Below are 10,710 nucleotides of genomic sequence, written 5' to 3' on the forward strand. Positions count from 1 at the left end.
ATGGGTCATGATACTGGATTTAGCATGAGATGACTTCAAAGCAACTATTATAAATAAGTACAAAGAATTAAAGGGAACCATGCTTAAAGATCAGAGGAAAAGATGATGACAATGAATGAACAAATAGAGAAAGTCAATATATGTAGAAATTATTAAAAAGAAGCAAATGGGAATTTTAGAGTTGAAAAGGAAAATTATCAAAATGAAAAATTGTGTACATGAGCTCAACTACTTATTTAAGTGCCAATAAAAGAAGAAGGAGGAGGAGGGGAAGTGGAGGAGCAGTAGATGAGGGGCGGGGGGAGGAGGAGGGGCTTCAGAAGTAGAGTGGGGAAAAGAGCAAAAAAAATTTGAAGGTTAATGGCTGAAACTTTTCCAAATTCGATTTTGGAAGGGAAACATTAACTTAGATAGCCATGAAACGCAAAAAAAATAAAAAAATAAAAAAATAAAAAAAAAATCCTTAAAGATATGAAGAGAAAATCTTAAAAGGAGCACAAGAAAAATGATTCATGTATGGGGAAACAAATTATTAATAGCTGACTTCTCATCAGAAATGATAGAGGACTTATATTCAAAGTGTTAGAAGAACCACTGACACTAAAGAATCCTATAATAAAGATTCAGGAAAAATAATAACATCCCCAGATTAAACAAGACTGAGAGACTCCTGTGCTTGCAAATACACAATGTAATAAATACTAAGGAAGTACTTTAGGCTGAAAGCAAATACCAGACATCAATATGAATACATAAAAAGAAATGATGAGCTCCAGAAATGATAGCTATGAAAGTATATATAAAAAATGCATAAATACCTATATTTTCGTCCCTTAATTTCTTTTTTTTTAAAAAAATTATTTATTTATTTATTTATTTATTTATTTATTTATTTATGCAAGAACCAGGGTACAGGCTAGATGTGCGGGAAGGTGAGAGGATTCACCAGAGACAGAGTGGGGAGCAGAACAGGCAGACTGACAAAACACACTGCTGAGGGGAGCAGCAGGCGAGACAGGAAAGGTCTGCCGTGCCATGTGGGACCCTCAACGGGTCAGCCAGGATCAAACTGGCGCTGCAGAGGCTGCGGACAGCTTCACAGCACGGCACTTAACCGCCTGCTCCACCATGGGAGGCCCGTCTCTTAATTTCTTTAGAAGACAAGAAAGTGTATGAGGCAAAACTCATATATTATTGAATTTAAAAACATATATGGCAAGCTATATGTGACAATAGCAGCATCAGTGAAGTTGCTGTATTTTACTGGAATTGAATCAATGTTAACCTTAAGTAGATGATCATATATTAAGATGCATACAGTAATCCTTATATCAAATATTATGAAAATAATTTTAAAATATATAGTTAAAAATCAACTAAGGAATGAAAATGGAATAGTAAAATAAATTTGTTTAAAACAAGAATGCAATAAAGAAAGAATAGGGGAATGAAAAAGGCATTTGAAAAACACATAGCAGATGTCAATACGACCACATTATAATTAATTAAATGTGAATGGATTGAATACCCCAATTAAAAGGCAAAGAATTTAAGGCTGTATAAAAGGCAAGATTAAGTTATATGCCATATAAAAAGGACATACTTTAAATTTAAAGACACAAATTAATGTGAAGTAAAATGAAGGAAAAGATATATCAAAAGAGTAACCATAAAACAGTTAAAGTGACAATGTTAATATCTGATAAGGTATATTTTAAGACAAATAAGCACATTTCATATTGTTAAAAAGCTCAATACATCAGAAAGATAAAACAGTTGAAGATATTATCACATGTAACCACAATGGCACAAAATACTTGAAGCAAACCCTGATAGAATTAAAGAGAAACAGTGACAACTCAACAGTTTGGGGTGGAGATTCCAATACATCATTCTTAGTAACTGATAGAACAGCAGGCAGAAAATCAGTTAGGAAAGAGAAAACTTGTATACCTTCAACAAACTTGGCCTAAGCCATTGTTAGAATAGTCTATCAAACAACAGCAGAATACACCATCTTTTCAAGACTACATAGACTCTTCCCAAACAGACCCATATGCAGGTTCATAAAGTCACATGAAATAAGTTTCAATGAATTAAAAAGCACTGACATCATTAAATGTATATTTACTTTTAAGTTACAATTTAAATCAGAAATCAAAAACAGAGAGAAATTTGAGAAATTCCTAAATATTTGCGAATTAAACAACATAATTTTAAATAACCCTTGGGCTATTAAAACCATGAGTGTCTTCATTAACAAACCACAAGTGAAATTAGACAACACTTTGAATGGAATGAAAATGAAAACACAAGTACCAAAATTTATGAGACAAAATCAGGGCCTGGATGAGAATATGTAGCTTTAAATGCATAGACTAGAGACGAATAAAGGTTTCTAGCCTTCATTTGAGCTTTTTTTTTTTTTATTTGAGCTTTAACAAATAAAATTAATCACAAAATAGGCAAAAGAAGAAATAAAGATTAAAGAGGGAATCAAAGAAACAAAAAACAATTTTAAAAATCAATGAAAATCAAGAGTTGATTCTTTAAGAAAATCAACAATATTGCTACACTTTTAGATGGATTGACAAAGAGAAGACAGCAATGACCAAATTTGGAATGAAGGAAGGGATATGAATACTACTGCCAATCCCAATCATGCCAAAAAAAGGGGGCAAAAAAGATGATTTTGAACAAATTTATGACAAATCAGATATTTAAATGATACTAAGTCCTAGAAAAATAAAAATTTCCAAAATTGAGCCAAAGTAATAGAAAATCTGAATTACATATAACAAGAAAATAAAATTTGTAATACAAATATTTATACACATCAACATATGTATACACACACATGATCCCAGACTCAGGGAGTTACCCAGAGAAGTTCTATCAAATATTTATAGAAGAATGCCAATTCCATATCTTCGAAAATAAAGAGAAACACTCCCAACTGAACGTACAAGGCCAATATTACACTGATACCAAAGCCAGACAAAGACATCACAGGGAAATAAAACTACAGACATGTATCCCTTATAAACAAAACTGCAAAATCTTTAACAAGTAGTAGTAATTGGAATCCAGCAATATATAGAAAGTATTATACACTGGCACCAAGTGATATTTACTCCATTAATTGGTTTAACATATAAAAACTCATTAATGAATACAGTATAGTAATAAAGGATAAAAATGTGGTAATTTCAGTTGATTTATAGAAAAACATTTGGTAAAATTTAATATTTATTCAGGATAAAATCTTTTAAAAAAATAAGCATAAAAGAGAACTTATTCAACCTGATAAAGGGTCGCTAACAAAACTTTATCTTACATGATATTTTAACATAATATTTTAATCAAGCAAGGCCAAATATTTCTTTCTAATATAAGAATCAAGTCAAAGAAGTCATCTTTCACTGTTTTCTATAGAACATTTTAAATGAAATTCTAGAGAGTGTAATATAGTAAGAAAAGAAAAGATGGATTTAAATTTTTTTTCTGTTATTGTTATTTAATGTTAGAACTGGTTATATTTACTGACATGCAATTTTATGTCTAGTGAATTTAAAAAGAAATTTGACTTTTTTGTATTTCTTTTTTAACTATTTCATACTAAAACTAATAAATATTTTTTTATTTTTTCAAAAACATTCCTATGTGAAATGTGGGAATTAAAAAAATATATATCTTTCACCACTGGGGACTAGAAGAGCACTCCTCTAGACTAGATTGCTCTCTCTGATCTCTATCTGGTATGTACATAGAGATTCTAGATTCACTTCTGCAGATTTTTTTTTCAAAGATTTATTTGTTTATGCATACAAGAACTGGGGTACAGGCCAGAAGTGTGGTGGGTGAGAGGATTCACCAGACGGAGTGGGGAATGGAACAGGCAGATCAATGGAAATACACTGCTGAGGGGAGCAGCTGGCGAGGCAGAAGAGGTCACCTGCACCATGTGGGTTGCTCCCTGGCTGGCTGGGGATCGAACTCGTGCTGCAGTGGCTGCAGATAGCTTCATAGGTTGCGTCTTCACCCCTTGCGCCTCCAGGGAGGCCCCCCACTTCTGCAGATTTTAAAGTTTCTGTTTAGCAAAGAGAAAGTGTTCTCTAAAATTAAGGCTGTTAGACCAGCTATACTTATTAAATTATTGATGAATTATTTAGTAAATGTATTGATGAATCTAAAAAGAGAAAATTAGAATAGGGAGGTATTTCATCCAAGAGCATAGAAAAGGAGTAGCAAAACCACAAATATTAGCACTGCCCATCAAAGCAATGTTCAATGGTAAGAACAGGTGGCCACATTCTTTTATTATTACAATTATATGTGCAAAGTCATATGAAAGGACAGATTGATGCAAGAAACTGTAGCCAAAGGAACTGAAATATTCTGATTCCTTTAGTATTAGCTTTCTTTCTATGGAATCTTTACTGTGGCATTAACCATTACATCTAGACTTCACATTTGTGACCTCATACTGGCAGTAGTGGCTGCCTCTGTCAGTTCTATCTCAGTTGTTACTACCCTCGAGTGCCACACCCACTCTTCTGTACCCTGCTTTGTGATGCTATTGTTGGGTCTCTGCAAACCCAAGCTAGGTAACTGATATATGTCAGGATAATTCTCAGTGACCAATAGAAACTGTGAGAAAATTTTCAGGAGATTGAAAGTGGCTCTACCAATAGGTGGCGATTGAGAGACTTCAAGGCTTGAGGAGAAAAAAAGAAACATTCTTTTCTGTTTATTCCATTTGGGCTTCTGTGGGCTTTCTATTTACTTATAGTTCTTATAAGTGGGAACCCAGCAATTCTTTATCCATGGCAAGAGTACTTTCCTATCAACCATACAAGGGATCAGAAAAAAAAAAAAGACCAAAATAGTAGGCAAGGGGGCCTCCCTGGTGGCGCAAGGGCTTAAGACGCAACCTATGAAGCTATCTGCAGCCACTGCAACACGAGTTCGATTCCCGGCCAGGGAGCTACCAACATGGCACAGCAGACCTTTCCTGACTCGCCCACTGCTCTCCTCAGCAGGGTATTTCAGTTAGTCCACCTGTTCTGTGCCCACACTGTCTCTGGTGAATCCTCTCACACCCCCACACCTCTGGCCTATACCCCAGTTCTTGTATGCATACATAAATAAACCTTTTTAAAAAATAGCAGGCAAGCTATAAATTGGAGACATTTGGGAGGGGACGGGGAAGCAGAGGGATCAAAATGGAAGGGAAGAGCACAAGAGACCATGGTGACAGTTCATGGGTGTCTCGGTGGTGGTAATTTTATGGGGACAACGCGTGAGAGGAGAAATCAAACATTGTACAAAAATGACCAACAATGTAAAAATATATCAATAAAAGTGAGAAGGGAAAAAAAAAAAAGGAGAGAGAATGGCAGTATCACACTCCCAGACTTCAAACTTGTTGCAAAGCCACAAAAATTAAAACATGCTCTGGAACAAAAATAGACACACAGACCAAAGGAATAGTGTTGAGAGCCCAGAAATAAACCCACACCTATATGGGGCACAATGGAATATAGGAATGGAATGGACTGTGGGTGCTTTGGCGGTGATTGTGGTATAGTAACAACACCTGAAGGGGGAGATCCTGTACCTCTAAAGTTATACAAGTAACTATGTCAACCAATTTTACCTCAAAAAAATTAAGTAAATAAATTAAAAGACACTAATGATAATCATTAAAAGAGTACTTTCCTATCACATAAACTAAATTCAGAATGCAGTTATTCCAGTACTTACAGAACTAGCTTCATTGCTTCCTATCCCCCTTGATGACACTAGCTTCAGTCTGTGGTACTCCTTCCTGAGAGGCTTGGATGCCAAGCCCTTGTGGGCCAGCTGTAGCAGTCAAGCAGCACTGCCTCCTGAGATGTTAAGTTTCATCTCTGGCACCCCTCCTTTAAGTTTCCAAATTTTATAGCTATAGTCTAGTCTCTGTGTTCTTTCAGTCCTAGGGGTGATAGTTGCTTTCTGTAGTTTCTACTTCTGGGATACCTTCCAGTCCTCTATTTACCCTTTCACTTACCTAGTTAAAATTGTTTTTTAAAATCAGATTCTTTTTACACAAATAGCTAGTATGGCTGCTGTCTCTTGTTTACATACACATTGTGATACAAATGAAAGTACAAAATTGAGATTATCCAGTCTGAGGAACAGAAAGAAAAAATGAACAAAAATGAGTAGTGTATCAGACACCTGTGACACATCATCAACCACAGAGGGAGGATGGGAATCCTAGGAGAGGAGAGAGAGAGGAAGGTCAAAAAGAGTATTTGAAGAAATAGTAATCCCAATCTCCCCAAATTTGATGAAAAACATTAACCTACTAAGTAAAAGAATAATCAATCAAGTAGAACAAACTCAAAGATGGGCACACCTAAATCATTGAAAGACAGACAGAATCTTGAAAGCAGCAAGAGAGGTACAACTCATCAAGTAAAAGCTATCCTAAATAAGGCTAACAGTTATTTCTAATCAGCAATCATGGAGGCCAGAAGTCATGGATGACATGCAAAGTGATGGGGGGAAAAAAGACTGCTAACAAAAATTCTATATCCAGCAAAACCCTCCTTCAAGACTGAAGGAGAACATGATGACATTCCCAGATGAACAAAAACTGACAATTCATCACTAGCAGACCTGCACTACAAGAAACGTAATAGGTGTCCTTCAAGCTAAAACTATACTGCAAAACCACTTCTGGTCTGTCAGACTGACCAAACTTCACAAGCTTTTGAACATACTATATTGGTGAGGCTTTCAGGAAGCAAGTGCATTCACACATTTCTGATGGGAAGGATATACAGTGTATTCCCTATAGAGGTGAATATGACTAGCTAACAAGATACATACATTGTCCTTCAACCAGCAATCCCATGTGAAGATATATTACTAACAACATGAAAAAAAACTGTACAAGGTTATTCATTGCTCCATATTTGTAATTACAGAATACTAGGGTGTGGGAACTCTAAATCCTCATACATAGATTGATTGACTAAATTATAGTACATTCAGACGAGATCGGGCGCGTTCAGGGTGGTATGGCCGTAGACGACTAAATTATAGTACATTCACAAAATAGAGTATACAGCTGTCAAAGAGAATGAGAAAGATCTATATAAACTGAGATGAAGGGATTCCTAGGAAATAGTGTAAAGCAAAATAAGCAAACTATAAGAAAAATAAATATAACATGCTATTTTCTTATGTAAACATTAAAGGAAAATAAAATATATTCCAAAACAGCACATAGGAAAATCAAATCAGTAATTAATATAATTGTCAATGTAACAAATATAATGTAGTGGAACAAATTGATATCAGGCTATGTCTAAAATGGATAACCTAAATTTAATTGTGAGGAAATAACAGAAAAACACAAATTGAAGGCTATTCTGGTCTGTTTTAATATACTCAGGTTGACATAGCAAATTACCATAGACTGGGTGACCTAAACAACAGGTATCTACTTTCTCAAAGGTCTAGATGCTGGAAGTCCAAAACCAGAAAGTTAGTATAATCAATTTCTGATAACTCTTCCTGGCTTGCAAAAGGTCATCTTCTGGCTGTGTACTCAAGTAGTGGATAGACAGAGAGCAAACTCTTTCATATCTGTTCTTGCAAGAACACTAATGCCATCAAGAGAGCCCCATCTTCATGATCTCATCTAAACTTAGGTTCCATGATCAAATATTATCATAGTAGGGTTAAATCTTCAATATTTGAATTGAGTGGAGGGGACATAATTCAAATCATAGCAAATACCCAGCCTTTATATAAATTTAACTTATGCTGCTTAATGTGATACCATTAATCTTGGCAGTAATGATAGCACAAGAGAACATATTCATTCATTTTAAAGTATAAAAGGAACACTATATATTTCTATTAGAAACTTTAAATATCATTTCATTGTTTAATATTCCCCTTAAGGAAATGTTTACTTAGACTAAAAAAATGTGATACTATAATCTAATAATCTCAACACCATTTGAAATGCAAAATGAGAGTTATTATAGCAAATGAATGAAAATTTGGTGGTAATTTTGTAATATTTAATAGTATGTCAAATGCTTTTTTCCCCTTATAGTTCTCAAATTCCCATGTCAACATGTTAACCATGGCACCATCTTGTGGATATTTTATCAAATAGCTAAGCTGGGTAGACATTTATATGGGAACACTGAAAATGAAATATATTTATAAAAAATGAAGAAATTAAGTTTAATCAGTCACTGGTTATGAAACACTTAATTTGAATCTCATTTTTCTGAAGACGAATGAAACATATTGGTCACTGTCAGATATAGGAGACATACCAAAACACATCAAATTCTCACAGTATCCTTCAGAATAAAAGTCAAAGTCATAATGACTCACTAATAATCTCCAGACAAAAGGTAAATTCCATGAAGACAAGGACTTTCTGACTGATCCTATGTCTCACACAAAGAAAGAGATCAATGAATATTTATTAAACTAATAATTGAAAGGATAAGGTTTAAGAAGTAATAAAATGTTAATCTATCTTTTACATATATTCAAAAATGATTTGTGTATTTTCACCAGTCTATATGTTTTGGTACTTGTAGTTTACAGTTACTAAAGCTGGCCTGGGCTTGCTAATTATAACCGAGAATTCTGCCTATTTCACTAGAGGGGCAGTTCTTTTTCTTCATGCCATAAATGGAACTAAATGAAGTTGAAGCAAAGATCAAAATGATATAAAATGTGAATAAGTTATGAAATCAGACAGACCTGGATTTACATCCTAGATGCTCTACTTGGTAGTGTAAAGTTTTTATTTTTTTATTTTAAAGATTCATTTATTCATATAAGAACTGGGGTACAGGCCAGAGGTGTGGAGGGGGAGAGGATTCACCAGAGACAGAGTGGGGAGCAGAACAGGCAGATTGAGTGAAATACACTGCTGAGGGGAGCAGCGGGTGAGTCAGGAGAAGTCTGCTGCCCCATGTGGGTAGCTCCCTGGTCAGGAATCGAACTCATTTTGCAGTGGCTGCAGATAGCTTCATACTTGTGTCTTAACCCCTTGCACCACCAGGGAGGCCCAGTGTAAAGTTTTTAATCTCTATGTTTCTTTTTTGTTTTAAGGATAGTGGGAAATAGTGGGAAAAGAGCAATGGCTTAGGAATCTGGGAGTCTTGGGGCCCAATGTAGTTATGACTTTGGACAAGTTAATATATCACTCAGGTTCCATTCCCTATAAAGTGACACTAGTATCTCCTTAAGTTACTTATAAAAATGTACAGTAAAACACCTTACATAAAAGGCACCAGTAAATGTTCGTTTCTGTTACTAATATAGGATATTCATTTTCTGCCCAAGATAACTTTATTTGTTGGCAAGAAGGCACCCACACTAGACATATTTTTTTCATGACTGTTCCCCTCCTAATGAGTATAGGGTGATTGTATTTCAATATTATTAATAACCCATATCACCAGAGACTAAAACCAGAAGCATATTCCTATTAATAAGCTTTTGCCCAAAAACATACTTTCCTAAGGGAATGGAAGGCAAAAGCAAGCACTGCCAGCTTACAACATTCCATTTACATCCACTTTCTGTTTTCTATTACAGGTGGAATCTCATTTTAATGAATACCATTTTAAACATCTGTTTCTGCATAGTGAGGCTATTTTTGTGTTCTAGCAGATGGGCACAGGAACTGTGCTTTGTTGACTTGGCTTAAACAAATTCTTAAAAAATGAAAATTCTTTCATTACAAGTGCTGTCTATATAGAAATATTTTAACAAGATGTTATTATCATTGGTTAGTGATATACTCTAGCCTACTTTTGAGAAAACAAAGCAAAGACCTGGAGGGTAGGTAGAAGGCAAAGTGGACTGGAAAGCAAAAGAAATTGAGAGAAAATGGAGCCAAGCTCTCAAGTGAGATCTGTTGGAAAGTACATACCCTAAGCCAGCACTCCACTTAATATGAAGATTGGAGACTTCAGTGGAGTTTCCTATTGCAAGTTGGAGATAGTGACATGGCTCTCATTTTTGCTATCATTTTCTCTCACTTCCTTTCTTTCTCCAAAGCACCCACTGGTCTTTGGAATTTTGGATTCAATAATTTCCCTCTTTGACCTAAAATTCAACCAAAAAAATGTTTAAGCATTCTGACAACTGGGGAAACATAAAGATTAAAAAGAAAATCCTACTCCCAGGATTTTATAATTCAGGCTGGGTATAAGTCAAAAGTTAAACAACTAAAATACGATACTCTAAGTAAACCCAGGGTTTTATAGAAGCTAATAGATGTTAACTCAATAGAGACTCAGAGATAACTTCAGGAGGTGATGCACCTAATCTTACAGTTGATGAATAAATAGAATTTAGATTATACAAACCATACTGTCAATAATAGTTACTATTATGTAGAGAGGAAAATGTATATGTATGTTTACATGTGGAATTTCAGGAGTGAGGTCAAGATAAGGGAATATTTACCTTTTACTTTGTATACTTTCCAGTTGTGAGAATTCTTTATGAAGAATATGCACTCAACCTTGCTTGTGTAATTAAAGAAAAAAACATTAGCTTGATCAAATGAGTTGAGGGACACCTGAGAAAGGAAACAGTAAAGACACAGAAAGGTCAGGGAAAAACATCACATTTGAGGGAGTACATGTAGCATAATGAGCCTAAAGTGAA

The sequence above is a fragment of the Talpa europaea genome, assembly GCF_964194135.1.
Source record: "Talpa europaea genome assembly, chromosome: 9".
Classification (NCBI taxonomy): Eukaryota; Metazoa; Chordata; class Mammalia; order Eulipotyphla; family Talpidae; genus Talpa; species Talpa europaea.